This window comes from Trichosurus vulpecula, chromosome 8 (assembly GCF_011100635.1).
Source record: "Trichosurus vulpecula isolate mTriVul1 chromosome 8, mTriVul1.pri, whole genome shotgun sequence".
NCBI classification, from domain to species: Eukaryota; Metazoa; Chordata; class Mammalia; order Diprotodontia; family Phalangeridae; genus Trichosurus; species Trichosurus vulpecula.
In genome coordinates, this window is record NC_050580.1 from 175355472 (window position 1) to 175372201 (window position 16730).

Sequence of the window (16730 nt, forward strand, 5' to 3'; positions counted from 1 at the left end):
AGCATGACACCTTCACCTCCCTTGAATTGTCTCATTGATCTCAACAACTACAGCAATAGTCAATTGGGTTCATTTCATCTTACTTCTCAAAAGGCATCTTTTGACTTGTCTTTATACTGCCCTGATTCCCCATCTTCCATTGGCCTGATCCTGAGTTGCATTCTGGGGCCAGTGGTAAAAGCATGCTTCTTTTGTCAGAAAGCTGTGCTCTATTCTTTAGATAAACTTTCACTTCCTTTTGTGTCTCTGAGCTGAGTGAGAAGTCATAGTGGAGGCTTCTGTGAAGCGTATTGAGTTGAAGCTTATTGGGTCTTGTTGTGGTTGTGGTTTGTCCTACATTCTCAAAGAAGACCATGACATCAGGAAGAGAATGCCATGACTGGCAAGTGAATTGGTTTTAAGTGAAGGAGGACTGTGCAAAGTCACCAGCCTCACTTTCTCCTTCAGAACCCTCTGGGTCCAGTGGCCAGATACAGATCAAGACAAGTGGAGATGGCCCCATTGGGTCTTGTAGGTTTAGAATCAACCCCCATCTCTTATGTGGGGTAGAAATCATGTTCTCCTTGCTTCCCCGTGATGCCTTTGCAGACTTGGGATCAGATTGAACCTTAGCTTCATTTTGGAGCACTGGAGTTCTGATGCTTCTTGTCATCTTTGCGGATAGTTATTGAGTCCTGATACTCAGTGGCAGAACCTACAGATGTAAAGCTAAATACTTTTCTTCATGAAGAGGATGGATGCAAGAGTTGCCATGGAAGTATAATGGACAAGACTTGGCAACTTATTAAGTACAGTGGGCCAAGAGAGAAGAGTCAAGAATGACTCTGAGGTTATGTAGATTAGTGACTACACCAGATAGAGTGTCATGCTGGGAGCCAGGAAGACCTAAACTCAAATCTCATCTCAGACACTACCTAGCTGTGTAAACCTTGGCAAATTGCTTAATCTGTTTGCCTCAGTTTCCTAATCTGTAAAATGGAAATAATATAACATCTAACTCTGTGGATTTTTGCAAGGATAAAATGAGATAATAGTATAGTGCTTAGCACAGCGCCTGGCACATAGTAAGTACTATATGAATGTATGCTATTATTATTATTACTAAAAAGAGGGTAACACCTTATTCAGAAATATGGAAGTTAGGGTGAGATAAAAAGAGGGGGGAGGAGATAACGAGTTCTGTTTTGGACATCCTGAGTTTTAGTTTCCCATGAGACATCACATGAAGATGTCCAATAGGCAAATTATTGTTCACCCTTAGTTTTCAAAGGGGACCAATGACAGTTGGGGTAAAATGGTGGATGATGGGTGATGTCTTGGCTTGCATATGAATTGGATTTAAAAGAGGCAGAGTTGCACAAAGTCATCAACCTCACTCTCCCTTCCAGAGTCATCAAAGTCCAGTGGCAGGACAAAAGTCAAGATGATAGGAGATGGCCCAGAGTGCAGTGGATGACCTTGGTATCTTCAATGTCTGACAAAGCTCTAAGTGCTCCACAGCATCTGCTTCAGTTGCCTTCATGGCCATTGGAACAAATTGCTCTTGCTCACCATTCTGTCTTAGTGATGTAGAAACTTAAGCTCACACTTTAACGAAGCTTTCACGAAGCTTCATTTTTTTCTTTGAATCCCCAGCACCTAGCACAGTGCCCTGGACATTTGGTGTTTAATAAATGTTTCTTGAATGAATTAAGTAGGACCAATATTTTGAGGAGACATTGAGGTTAAATATATAGATTTAGGGGTCATCTGAGTTAAAATAATATGACTGGGAATTGCAAGGAGGCAAGTTTAGGATGGAAATAAGGAAAACTTACTAAGAGCAACCCCCAAATGGAACAGTCTGTCTTGGCAGGTTTGGGGGTTCACGCTCATTGGAATTCTAAAGGCAAACGCTAAATGACCACTTGCCAGATATACTGTAGAAGTGATCCTTGTTTAGGTTCAAGCTAACCTAAATGATTTCTGTGGCCACTTCCATCTCTGAATTTTTTTTTCGTTGAATTTTGTAAAAGTAAATGGAAAACAAGCAGCTCTACTGAGGTCCCTTCAGGTCTTTCTTCTTGATACAGAGTCAAAATGCCTAATTTCACCCTCATAATTAGAGTTACAGCCGAGCAGCTGTTCCCAGGCTTCCCACACATCAGTGGGGTTACAGAGAGGATGTTATAATAAGGCCACTTGAAAAATACATCCTTTGGGTCCAAACTTGGCATCCAGCAGCTCATCTAGGGAGCCAGGCCTTTTTTAAATAACATGTTGACGAGCTCCATTCAGTCACTAGGTAATTATAACTATCAGTCACAATAAACATTAAGGCAAAGTAGAAATGTTTATTGTCTAAGAAGCAGACATTTGTGTTTTGCTCCATTCCAATTATACCAAATGGTTAATGATGTGGATGTGATCATTTGGGGGGAATGGATGATGGGTGCGATGGGGAAAACAATTACAAAATGTGACATTATTGTAAAAGCCATATTCCAACTGACTTGTGGAACAGCTCTGCTCTCTGCTTGAGAGAGGCTATGTGATGGGAAAAGAATGATAGAGCTGGAGTCAGGGGAACTGGGTTCAAACTCTACTTTGGATTCTTTCAATCTGTGTGACCTTGGGCAAGTTACTTAACCTCTTTGGGCCTCAGTTTCCTGTCTGGAAAATAAAGGGGTTGGACTAATTTAGGGCATGGTGATTTGATTTACTCAACTCTACCCCACCGTGACAAGTGGCATCGGCATCATGGCCAATCAATCATTTAAACTCATTAGTCTTAGGCTAAGTGTGGAAAAAGTCCTTGAAACCTTAGTTACTTTGCACAAGAATTGTGTTCAGATGGGCTGAGGAAATTTGGCCACTGCAAAGGATCTTCTGCAAATTACCAAACTAGTTAGAACCCATTCATTCTGGAAATTGGAGCAAGTATGACTTTACGGCAACCACTAACTGAAGTGCGAGGCAAAGAGGAGGAGAGTCCTCAGCCTTGGCCAAGTCCTATTTTCTTCCATGCCTCATCCCTTGAATAGAGAAGGAGGAAGGGAATAACCATTTATATGGAAAGAGCCTACTGCGTGCCAGGTACTGTGCTAAGCACTTTACAGATAGTATTTCATTTGATTCTCACCAGCACCCTGTGGGATAGATGCTGGTATTATTCCCATTTATAGTTGAGGAAAGTGAGGCGAACAGAAGTTATGGGATTTGCTCAGGATCACACAGCTCGTATCTCAAGCCACATTCCTAACTCCAAAACTAGCTCTCTATCCACCATGCCCCCTAGCAGCCTGAGAAGAGTACTACAAGTATATAAGCCAAAGATTCATAGGATTTTGGACTTCCTTTCTTTCCAACAGTGTCCTACCTACATCTGAAAATCAGCTGTGTCTGTGTCAGGAGCCAAAGAAAGAGGGATACAGATTTCCTCTACAAAGGGAGACTTCTTGCATACCCCATGAATGTGAGAAAAGGACTTCCAGGAGCCAAGAGCTATGAGTCCCCCCTTTGCCACATGCGCTCTCAAAGATTGAGCCCACTTTCCCCTCAACACTGTACGTAATTGTTGGAGGCTGTATCTCTCTTTGGGTAAATGTTTTGTCAACTGCTCTTACTACATGACCTTATTAAATACTCCTTTCTAAGAGTTATTTACAGTTGAGCCACTAAACTGACTCTGAACAGACAATATTGGGAGAAAGCCCACCAACAAGGATTCAAACACATAGCCTTGAAGAATCACCCCTGACCCATCATGGATATCACTGGAAGCCTGAGAGAGAGATCTAAATCATCAGTGGCAGCAGGAATGGGAATTTACATGGACTAGAATTAGATGATATATGATCCTAAGTAAGTGTTCCCAAAAAAACTTGGAGTTTTTGAGTCTAAAGACCTAAGTTTGAATCCCAGATCTACTGGCTATGTAGGAAGCTATTTTGCCTCTAAGTATCAGTGTTCTCCATCTGTAAAATGGGTAATTAATATTTGGTCTATGTAATGGGTGGTTGTGAAGTACTTTATGAACCTGAAAGCACTGTATACTTGTAAGCTATAATTATGAACCAAGTATAGTCCAGGATTTTCCCCTTAAACTGATCTTCCCTGCCCCCCAAACTCTTCCAGAGTGTACTTTTCCCAAGTACGGGTGGATTTTAGATATTTAGATATTGGTTGTGAGAGTGAAGGGTAACAGTTAGACAGCCTAATGCTTCACTGGTGCCCGTGAAAAGTTGAAAGAACCCAAGGCAAACACACAGCATACTTGGATAGATAATCTATGGAGAATTCATGGAGAGATGGGATCAAGAATTACATAGTCATAGCAGGGTCATCATCTGGAACAATGGAGGCCAAAACCAACCACTAAGATAGCAGCACTTTCAAAGTAAGCATAGTCATGACTGACATTTACATGGCACGTCAACATTTGTAAAGCTCTCCTATATACATTATCTCATATGAACCTCATAATAACCTAAGTGAGGTAGCTACTATAGGCATTATACAGAATAAGAAACTGAGGCTCACAAAGGTTAAATGACTCACCTATAGTGAACATCAGAGGTATGATTCCAACTCCAACTAATGAGACGGTTCAGTGGAAAGAGCTTTGAGTCAGGAGTCAGGAAAATTTGAGTTCAAATATGGCCTCAGACACTTACTAGTTGTATGATCCTAGGCAAGGTACTTAACCCCTGTCAACCTTAGTTTTCTCAAGTGTAAAATGAGCTCATTTGAAAAGATCAAATAAGATAATACTTGTAAAATTGTATTTTAAATAGTAATTTTAAATTAAATACTAAAATTAAAATACAAATATTTGATAATATTCATAAAGTATGCTTAGCATAGTACCTAGTACACAATTGGCACTTAATAAATGTTTGTTTCCTCCATTTACATCTAGCACTTTTTAAGCTATGCCATGCTGGCTCTCAAAGTATCAAAGTATAAGACATTTGTAGAGCCTGGTCATAATAGGGGCTTGAGAGGAAATATGGAAGAATGTGTTATATTTTCCAGAAAAAAAACACAGTATTGATTTAATAGACTTTATTTTTATTAGCTCTACTAAAAGAATTATATCAACTAAGATCTCCTTAATAGGCTTTATTTTTGCTAATTAGGCAACTGTTGAAATAATCTAGTTGGAGATTTCCAAAAAAAGCTAAAATGGAGGCTAGTTGATAGTTGATGCACATTTCCTTCAACAAGCAACAGCATAGTTGCCTCTTCTATTCCTCTGTCCTTAGATTCAGTAAGAAATGAGTCAACATGGTGCGGTGGACAAAGTATTGGGCTTGGGGGATCCAAAATGGCACCTAGGCTCTACTCCTGACTTTGCCATTTATGAGCTGTGATTACATTGGACAAGTCACTTCCACTCTTAGGGCATCAGTTTTTTTCAGATGAAGGGTTTGTGCACATAACCTCAAAAGTCCCTACTAGATATAGAATCCTATGAAGATTTTTTTAAATGCATGAAGTTTTCATGAAACTACCCAAAGAAATACAGAAAACGATAAACATTGGGCAAAGTGAAAATTAGGAATACTTAGTCATTTGCATCCATCCAGCTTGACCCCCATCAGGGGATTCCCTTAGCACCTTCCACTTCTACTACCCCCACCACCACTAACTCAATGCCCTTATTCAGATCCCTAAGTTGCCCTAGGCCACTCACTAAGCCACCCAGCTAGGACCTACCCACAAAGGTAACGTTCCATGATCAAGACTTCTCTCTGTATCCAAATATCTCAGAGCTCGGTCCTTTTCTCAATGGGCCTTCTCTGCCAAAGCTTCTCTGATTCACTCATTTAAGCTTCAAGAGAGATAATGGCTCACTGGGTTATAGGCTTCCTCAATGAAATATCAGCACCTAAACAGAAGCCTTCCATGCCCTAACTTAACCTAACAGAGTGATTAATGGGAGTCTTGTGCATCCTGTCAAGGGGCAGTGGTATAGTACAGATAATTTGGGACTTGGAGTCTAGAGATCCAGATTCTTTGAAACTTTGACTCTAACTTACTAGTTTTGTGACCAAATGTAGGTCTTGACCTCTCTGAACCTCTGTCCTCCCATCTATAAAATAAGGCTAATGAAAATTGTACTCCTTACCTTATGAGACACTGCATAATGGATTAGAATGCTGGATTCTGAGTCAGGAAGACATGTGTGCAAATCCTATCTTTTAAACTTATAGTCCATGTGACTATGGGAAATTCAAGGATCTCTCAGAGCCTCAGCTAACTCTGTATGTCTATAGATTATATTTTAGGTGGTTGAGACCAACATCGGCAGAGGGAGCACTCACACTGGAAGTTCGCCCACAAAATCACAGGCTCTTAACATATTGATCTCCTTTGAGAGGTTTTTGTAGAGAAGGTGCTTTGAAAAAACCTACATAAATGTGAAGTGCTATTATTATGCAGGCTGATGTGGGAGGTTTCTAAGCAGGAAGGCCTGTTCCTTCAAATCATGCCAACTAACCACTCCACTTATATACAAAGCCACACTACCAAATGGGGTTCTTTTATTTCACTTCTGTCGCTACTCACTCCTACCCACCCTCTACTGCCCATCGCTTCTATTCCTCCAATTAATTATAACTTGGCATCCCATTGATCCTCAACTGGGCTATTCACACAAGCACATGATAGCAGTCCTATAGAAGGGTCGAATCTGAAAAGCAGTCCAAGACACAGATATAAATCATTCTCAGGAGCGGTAACAGAATGCTATTTAGCCTGGAGAAAAGAGAAGACTTGAAAGGGAGCAGAGGGATGAGTATTATCTAGTATTTGGGCCACTATCATATGTAAGAGGGATTAAACTTGTTCATTTGGGCTCTGGAAGGTAGAACTAGGGCAGACGGATAGAGGTTGAAGATTAGGCGGATTTTGGCTCAGTACAGGGAAGAAGAGAGGAAGCAAGGCATAATAAAGAGGGAGCCAGCCTCAGAGCCAAGAAATCCTGGGATCAAGTCCACATATACTGGCTAAGTGACTCTGCGTAAATCACTTAATCATAATAGCTTACACTTATGTAGCACTGTACACATCACAACAACCTGTGAGGAAGATGATGTTATTATCCCTGTTTTATAGATGAGGAAAATGGGGCAAATAAAAGTCAAGTGACTTGCCTAGGGTCATACAGCTAGTAGGTGTCGAAGGTGAGATTTAAACCCAGTACTTCCTGACTCAAATCCAGTGCTCTATTTATTGTGCCCCTGGTTGCATGATGTATACAATAAACTCTTTTTCAAATGTATATTCCCTTCTTTTTTATTTTTTGGGGGTTATATTTGAGTTCCAAACTGTTTTTCTCCCTACCTCCCAACCTCACTAGAGAAGACCACCATTTGATACAGATATACATATGTGAGACTATACAGTACATAGTTCTATATATCAGTTCTTTCTCTGGAGGTGGACGCCATCTTCCTTCTTTGGTCCCTATTAGTTGATTTAAATATTCATCTAACTCAGAATAGCTTAGTCATTCACATTTACTCTTGAACAATATTGCCATTCCTATATACAACATTCTCTTGGTTCTGCTTATTTCACTCTGCATTATTTCATCCAAGTCTTTCCATGTTTTCCTAAAATCAACCTACTCATCATTTCCTACCACACAGTTGGATTCCATCACAATCATGTACCACAATTTATTCAGCCATTCCTCCAATCGATGGGCATCCCTTCAATTTCTAGTTCCATGCTGCTACAAAGGGACTTGCTATAAATATTTTAGAACACATAGGTTCTTTTCCTTTTTCCCTGATTATCTTGGGAAATAGACCTTGTGGTGGTATTGCTGGGTCAAAGGGCATCTATACACAGTACATAACTCTTTGGGCATAATTCCAGATTGCTCTCCAAAATAGTTGGATCAGTTCACAGTTTTACCAATTTTTCTACATCCCCTCCAACATTTGTCATTTTCCCCTTCTATCATTTTAGCCAATATGATAACTGTGAGATGATATCACAAAATTGTTCTAATTCAACAAACTCTTTATGACTTCTTTGTATACCTAGTGCTAGCTAGGTAGAGAAGTGGATAGAGGGCTGGGGCTAGAGTCAGGAAGACCCGAATTCAAATTTGACCTCACATCCTTGCTAGCCGGGTGAGCATAGGCAAGTCGCTTAACTTCTGTTTGCCTCAGTTTCCTCATCTTTAAGATAGAATAACAATAGCACTGATCTCCCAAGGCTGTGTAAGGATCAAGTGTGATAGTAACTGTAAAGTGCTTAGCATATAGTATTACGTAAATGTTAGCTATTATCATCCTCATCCTTTTACATAGTTGTTTTCATGCTGGCTCCCCTGCGAGATTGTGGATCCATTGAGAGCAGGGACTGTCTTTTTGCCCTTCTTTGCATCTCCCGCACTTAATAACATAGTACCTGGCACATAATAAGTGCCATATAAATATTAACTATTATTATCATCTTTGTATATAGTTGTTTTCATGCTTCTCTTCTCTGTTAGGATGTGAATTCACTGAGAGCAGGGACTGTCTTTTTGCCCTTCTTTGCATCTCCAGCACTTAACAACACAGCACCTGGCACATAGCAGGCACTTAATAAATGCTTGGTAATTTGACTTCACTTAACCTCTCAGTGCTTAAGGAAACATTGCAGAGAAGGTGCCAACCAGTAGTACTAGAGGGAGTTTCCCCATCTAGGAATTAGTTATATCATTGAAATCATAGTTGAATCCTTGTCCCCTAACCATAGGAAAGAAGGGGTATCTTGGTATAGTGGATAAAAAGCTGGGCTCTGAGTCTGGAAGACCAAGACTTCCTTCAAATCCTGCCTCTGATACTGTAACCCTCCCTGAACATGCTATTTAACCTCCATGTGCTTCAGGTAACCCCCTAAGACTCATCTACTAACTCAGAGAGGCCATAAATTACATTAGTAGAAGTAGTTAATAGGGATAGTTCCTTCATTCCTCTCTGGGTTCCACTCCTTACTCTCCAGACTTTCTCCACCATGCCATAGCAATCTCCCTACCCTGGAAGTTCACCATACCCCTGCTGGCCCTTTGTTCCAATTGGCCAGTTTCTCCCAGAACTCCCATTTTAAGGAAAATGCCCAGACCAGCCATGTCCTCCTTCCTCTCCATCTTCATTCTTCTCTGGACTTTCTCTTTTATGTACCTAAGTGATTCCCTTCCTCTCCCCCACTTCTCTTTTTGGTTTTCTTTTCTGGGTTGTTGTCCCCCATTAGGAGGCGAGCTCTTTGCCGGAGGAAGGACTTTGTTTCTGCTGCTTTTTACAGCACTTAGCACAGTGCTGACACATAGCAAGCACTTCATAAATGCTTATTGACTTAACAAATTGACATGGGAGTTCTGAACACTGTCAAGATCACAGATCCTTCTTATATTCTAAAGAGAAGACCTTCCTCACAATCAGAGGTGTCCGGCAGTGGAATAGGGCTGCCTCAAAGTGTGCAGAGGTCCACATTACCAGGAATCTTCATATACAAACTGCATGACCATTTTGTGGGAGTATTGTAGAAGAAGTCACTACCTAGAAATGGGTAGACTAGGTGGTCTCTGAGGTCTCTTACAACCCTAAGATTCCTTTAATCTAAATAGACATTGGTCAAAGAAACGAGACCTTAACAGGGCTTAAAAAGCTGTTGTATTCTAGGCAGCATCTGTGGATCCTTTTCTAACCTTTCTGAGCTTCAGCAAGAAGAGACTGACATTCAAGGAGATATACAATGTTTTTGTGCCACACATTGCAGGTTTTCCTTCAAAGTGTATTCTCCGGGAGACTGAGAATGAATAGCAGTAGGTTAATAGAATGGTGAAAGGCCAGATGCTCCTTAGATTGTTTAGCTAACAATGCCTTCTGTGGGGTTTAGATTGGCAGGACACACGGTCCCAGATTTTCAGGGCATCAGAGAAATTATAGAATTGACTTGGCTCAGCAGCAGGTTCAGAAAGCTTTCTGTCTAATCACAGAAATTCGCCTGGAGCATCTATGCTGTGGATGGTTAAAGTCTAGACACAAACAGGATAAAGTAAGGCCAAGGTTTTCACATTTGCTGATCAATGAATAGGCATATGCTTAAGAGAGAAAGTGATATAATAAGGTGTTTTTGTGTTTTGTGGGGTACATATTCCGTAATAAATGGACTTTTATTTGCAAAATATGCTCAGATTATTTTGTTCCATTCAAGCCATCAAATATATAATGAAGTATAATTTGCATGATTTGTTTTCAGGTTTTTTGTGTCTCTCTTATTTTTAGAAAACGATGAGAACAATGCAGCGCAGAATGATCGTATAAAAAGGATCGTTTTACATAACCAGTTATCAGCAGCTCTTTCATTGACCAACTTTCCCCCACTTACCTACTATATTCATTCAGTTAGTCATTTATTCAACAAGCATTTAAGTGATCGAGGCATTGTGCACAGCACCAGGAGTACAAAGCCGAAAGGGAAAATGGTTCCATTCTTCAAGAAGCTTGTGCTTTCTATGTGGGGAGGAAGAATACAATATTTGTACAGATAGATAAACACAATATGATTTGAGGAGAGATAGAGAGTACTGACAGCTGGAAGGATACTACCATAAGAGGCAGAACATGAGATGAGCTCTGAAGAAAACTAAGAACTCTTAAGTAGAGGAGGTAAGAGGGAGGCTATTCTAGGCAAAAGGAATGACACATACAAATGTATAGAAAAGGGAAATAGAATTTGGAGCTTGGAAAACAACCAATAGGTCAGTATGACATGTAGTTTCACATGTACAATGTGAAGTTAAATCAGGAAAAGTAAGCTGGAGCCATGATGTGAAGGCTTTAAATGCCAAAACGAGCAGGTTGCATTTATCCTAAAGGCAATAGGGAGCTGCTGGAAAAATGTGAGTTAACATCATCGTTATTATTATTACGATTCTTTTTATGGCTTATTCACTTTCTTGACCACTCACCCACTGAAAAAGCCCCATTCTATTCAATTACTGAAAGCAGGAAAATACCACTCCATAGATCTCCCTCCACAAGTCTCCAACCTGAGCCTACCTCCTTGTCGGTACCTAGCCTTCCCTCCCCCTTTCCAGCTTTCCATGTATATGCTACTCCCTGTATCCCTAGGGATGTTGATAACCTACCTAAATTCATTCCTCAATGAGTAACAAACTCCCACCCCATCATATCTTCCTCATCCCAGTGTTTCTAAAACTCAGGATATCATTGTACTAACTCAGTCTCCATCTCCCATTACCTGCTACTTTATTGGCATCCCTCCCAACCCAACCTTCTCCCCAAAACATCTAACTCCAAAGCTACCCACCCCTTCCACTGTGTTCTCTGGAATACCTATTTCATAGGCAATAAACTTGTTTTTACCTTAAACTTTTTCCTTTCCCACTCCTTTCTCCTCCTCACACTCACTGAAACCCAACTCTCTTCAGATGATAGCTTCCCTGGCCACCCTTTCACTACATTTTCACTCATTCCCTGCACCCTGATGCACTAGTTGAGATGGAAGAGCTGAAATACTCTTTGCTCAACATTGCCACTTCTATAGTCTCCCTCATTCACCATCACTCAGTAACCTCCCCTCCTCTGAAGTTCACTCAATCCATATTTACCACCCAATCAAAATTCTCCTAGCTTTTAGTTATCTACTGACCTCTAGGAGACTCTCATTCTTTCCTCCATAAGTTCAGTATCTGGCTCACAGTCTTACCCCCCAAATCCTGTCCTCATACCAAGGGACTTCAACATGTATGTTGATGCACCCTCAAACACTTTAATCTTCTGGCAAGGTCCTGTGTCACAGGGTAGGATGGGGAAGAAGGATTATGGGGTGAAGTGAATAAATCATTGAATAATTGATAAAGAGATGAGAAGTTAAGGAGGAAAGTAACCTGTGTAAAGTAGAAGAATCAGGATATGGAGCAGGGAGAGATGAAGTGCCTGGGACGATTCACATGGATAACTCAAAAGCCAGCAGAACTATCAGAATAAGAGCTGAAAATGGTGAGGTCATAATAAAAGAAAGTGTTTCATGCTGATACACACATCATCATCATCATCATCACTAGAATCTGTAAAGTGCTTTAAGGTGCATCTTCAAGGTAGATGAGGAAGTAGCTTACCCAGGGTCACACAGCTAGCATCTGAGGCAGGAAGAAACATCAGGTTTTCTTGATTCCAAGTCTAACACTCTATCTAGCTGCCTATGGTATCTGACACATAGTAGGTACTCAATACTTAATTGACTGTATCAGTGAAGCCCAACACATATATATATATATATATATATATATACACATATATACATATATATGCATATATATAATATGTATATGTATATATATATAAAACCTCACTTACAGAAATAACTAAGAGAAGAGGAACAAATCTTTCTGTCATATTTTTATAGTATGTTTATATAAGTTAAAGGATTTTACCCAGATATGATAAAAAGAGTACTAGATTTAGTCAAAAGTTGGCAGTCCTGTTTCTGCTCTGACTTAATTCTGCGTGACAAAGAATGAGTCACACAACCTTTTTGAGCCATATTTCCCTATAAAATAAGGGAAATAATACTCATACCATTTTTTCCGAGTTGTTGGAGGAAAGCACTTGGTAGAAAAAGTAAGGCTATATAAAATTGTACTTAACCCCTCAGAAGCTCAGTTTGCTCATCTGTAAAATTGGGCTAATACTGTCGTTGTCTACCTACGTCATAGGGTCTTATTGAGAAAAGCCACATATCAACTGTTTGGGGTGTTCAGGGAGGTCTAGCACCTCTGGTGTGAGGGTTTGCTGAGCCTTTTTCAGGGCTGCTCATCTAACCTTGGTGTTCACCTTTCACCCTTCTCTGACCTGTGGCTCCCAGAAGCTCTAGCATGCAACAGTGGCCACACTCCCGTAAAACCATCTTAGCAGATGGGCTAAACCAGGTTGAGGGTAACTGACAGGTCTCAAATCTATCAGTGAGTTAGGGAGATGTGTACACCAAGCATGTGAAGACATCCCCCCAGAAGAATAGGCAGATGAGAACAATTTGTTCCAACGGTCATGAAGGTGGCTGATGGAGGCACTGTGGTTCACTTAGAGCTTGGTCAGAAATCAAAGATGTCAAAGTCATCCACTGCATCATGGACCATCACCAGTCACCCTGACTTTTGTCTTGCCCCTGGACGTTGATGACTCTTGAAGACAGAGTGAGGTTGATGACTTTGTGCGACTCTGACTCATTTAAATCCAATTCACTTGGAAGTCAAGACGTCACCCTGTGATGTCACTGGTCCTCTTTGAGAATAAAGGATGAGCATCAACATCACAGAGCCCTGTTAAAGAGAGCCACATGCCAACTGTGAAGCATTATGTTGATATGAACTATTATCATTGCACATTTCATACTTTCTAGAAATTGATCTTGGTAAGTGCGTGATCATGGGATCACAGGATCATAAATTTGGGGATTTTGCAGGTGATCTAGTCCAGTCCCCTCATTTAGCACATCAAGAGAAACTGCAGTTCAAAGTTGAAAGAGTATGGAATTTGTGGTAAGAGCTGAGGCCAAGTCCTAGCTTTGCTGTCTACTGCGTGGCTAACTTTGGACAAGATAGCTGCCCTCTCCAGGCCTCCATTTCTATATCTACAAAATGAGGGAGCTGGACTTAGACGACCTCTAGTATTCCTTCCAGCTCTGAATCTATGTTCCTAAGTGATTTGTCCAAGGCACACAGTTAGTGAATGTCAACTGTCAGAACTCAAACCAGGTGCTCTAAAACTCCAAAACCCAACATTCTTGTTCATTGACTTGTTTTTTGATCTAGAGTTGGAAGGAAACTGGGAAGCCACCCAGTTTAATCTCCTCATTTTACTAATGAGGAATCCCAGGGAAGGCAAATGACTTAACCAAGGTCATATAGATAGTCAGCACCCGAATCAAGATTTGACCCCAAGTCATCTCTCTCCAGAGTCAGTCTTCTTTCCAATTTCCAAATCACAGATTTGGAGCTGGAAGGGACCTCAGAGACCATTTAACCCAACATCTCCATTTTACAGATGAGGAAACTGAGGCTCAGTGAAATTAAGTGACTTACCTAAGGCTACATAAGGAATATGTATAAATGCTTTATAAATGTGCCATTTGCTAAAACACTTCTTAAACAAGCCCCTTACCCCTTCTTTTTTTTCCCTTGTTACTTTCAAAGACAAAATGCCATTGCCAAATCTTTCACCAGCATTTACTCAGCTTCGTTCACCTCTGTATTTGCAGCATGGCAGCTTTATTGGGTAACCGGAGAAGAAAGCTGTAAATGCATCTCGAAAATACCGACCTTCCATTTCAAACAAAAGCTTCCCCAAAGCATTTTCTTCATCTGGAACAGACTCATTTACTCCAGGCTTTCTCAGGTACGCGGACAGAATAGAACCTCTCTGCTCCCAAATGGGATTTTGTTCAGAACACAGGAACATTGTTTCTGCCACTCTGGTCTTATTTACCACCTCCTTGACTGCATTTGTGACACACCATCCTGGTGTTCAGAGCTCAGCTACGTGTGTCTAAACTCTTTAAGAAAGATGGTTTATTTGTCAGGGTTGCAAATATATAGAAGCCAGGCAGCAACTCTCCCTCATGAAGCAATTGTCAGAGTGCTGCTGGCTTGGAGAACTATCAACCCAAATTCTTTTGGGATGGCATCTGAGATTAAGAAAAGGTAGGAGTAGGGGCAAGGGTGGAGGTAGGGTGGAGGTGGAGATGCTGGTAGTAAAGGGAGAGGAGCCTGCTCAGGGAAAACCCAGGGCTGAATGCAATAACTCTTCAGTCATCAGATTTTGATCTGGAAGGGACATCAGTGATTATGGAGTCCCAACCCCCTCATGGGGAAACAGGTTCAAAGAGGTTAAATTATTTGTCTGAGATCATATGTGCCCAACTGTAATCTAAACCCAAGCCCTTTAACTCCACCTTCAGCATCCTTCTCACTTTATTCTGCTGGTTAAAATTACTTGCCCAAGGCCACACAGGTAAAGAAGTCAATGTTCAAACCCTATTCTCTGGTTCCAAATTGAATTCTCTTTCCATTGTAACTTACTGACTCTGAGGCAGCATAGGTTTACAACACAATAGCTAGCATTTATATAACTTCTATAGTATATAGGACGTAGGTGCTAGTATTATCCCCATTTTATAATTGAGGTTAAGAAGTTAAATGATTTGCCCAGGGTCACACAGCTAGTAAGGGTCTGAGGCTGGATTTGAACTCAGGTCTTCCAGATTCTAGGCCCAGCAATTTATCCAAAGTGCCATCTAGCTGCCTCCATGGACCATCCCGAGAGATTGGTCAGGTCATAGAATAATAGCATGATAAATAATGAAGAAACCTTAGAGATCATATATTCTGTTATCTATTACACTTTACTTCTCCCCTCCTCTCACTCCATTTTACATTTGAGGAAACAGAGGCCCAGAGAGGTGAAACGGCTTGCCCAAAATCACACACAATGTTCGCTGGCAGGTGATGAACCTCAGGTCTTTACTCTGGATCTTTGCTTTCAGTTTCTTTTTTTTTTTGGCTAATTTTTTTTTCTTTTTGCTTAGGATCATTAAAAGCACTCTACAATTTCCCAAAGGCAATCCAGCCTGCTCTTCTCTTGCCATTCAATTCTTAATCCAGCGCATTGTTCCTTTGCAATGGGTGCCCAAGATAAATGCACTGATATGACATCACTAGTGGGGGCCCATGCAACTGTGTGTCATTGTCTGGATGACAGGCACTCTTCAATGCTTCACCACTTGGTTCTCTTCTGTGGGTAGCAAATTCAAATTCTATGATCCTCCCTAAGAGGACAGAGTACAAGACTTGGAATAGGAAGATGTGAGTTCAAATCCTGCCTCAGGCACCTCCTAGCCATGCAATTCTGGACAAGCCAATTAAGCTCTGTCTGTTTCCTCAACAGGAATAATAATAGTACAAAACTAAGGATGTTGTGAGGATAAAGTGAGATGATCATTAGTAAAGTGCTTTGCAAAACTCAAAGCACTACATAAATGCTAGTTATTATTATTAATAAAACAAGAGCTCATTTTTAAAAAATAAAATACTGGAGAGTTTATGTGGCTGCAAATCATAGAATGCACCAGTCTTCAAAGAATTAAAGTTGGGAATTACTCAAAGAGCAATGGAGAATCACGTGGTAGGCATTAGCAGGCTGCAATATACAACTAATGAAATTTTATACGGGAAAATTCGCATAAAGAACATTATCAAAGAATTGTATGACGAGGACAAACACACTGGGCTATTCATGTGGTGAGAGCCTCAAATGGACAATCTATGTGCTCTGTTGCTATGTAAACAACATCAAGACAGTGAGAAGAAAGTGCTCTGTGCGGTAGTTTGACCTTCTTGGAGGATTTATTCATCAAGATACATTTATTAAATGCTTACTCTCTGCCAGATAGTATACGAGGTGCTTAAGATACGAAGGCAAAAGGAAGTGTCTGCCCTTGATGAACCTATATTCTAATGGGGGAGGGACCACGAATATAAATAAGTACATAGGAAACACAAGCCAATCAAATAAAAGGTAACCTTGGAAGGAATGGCACGAGCAGCTTGAAAGGACCAGCCTGATGCAGAAGGTGGACCTTGAGATGGGTCTAGGAATCTTCTGTGAAGGAGGAGGAAAAACATGAGTACTGTGAGTTTCGAGGAAATATTTCTCTACTCAATC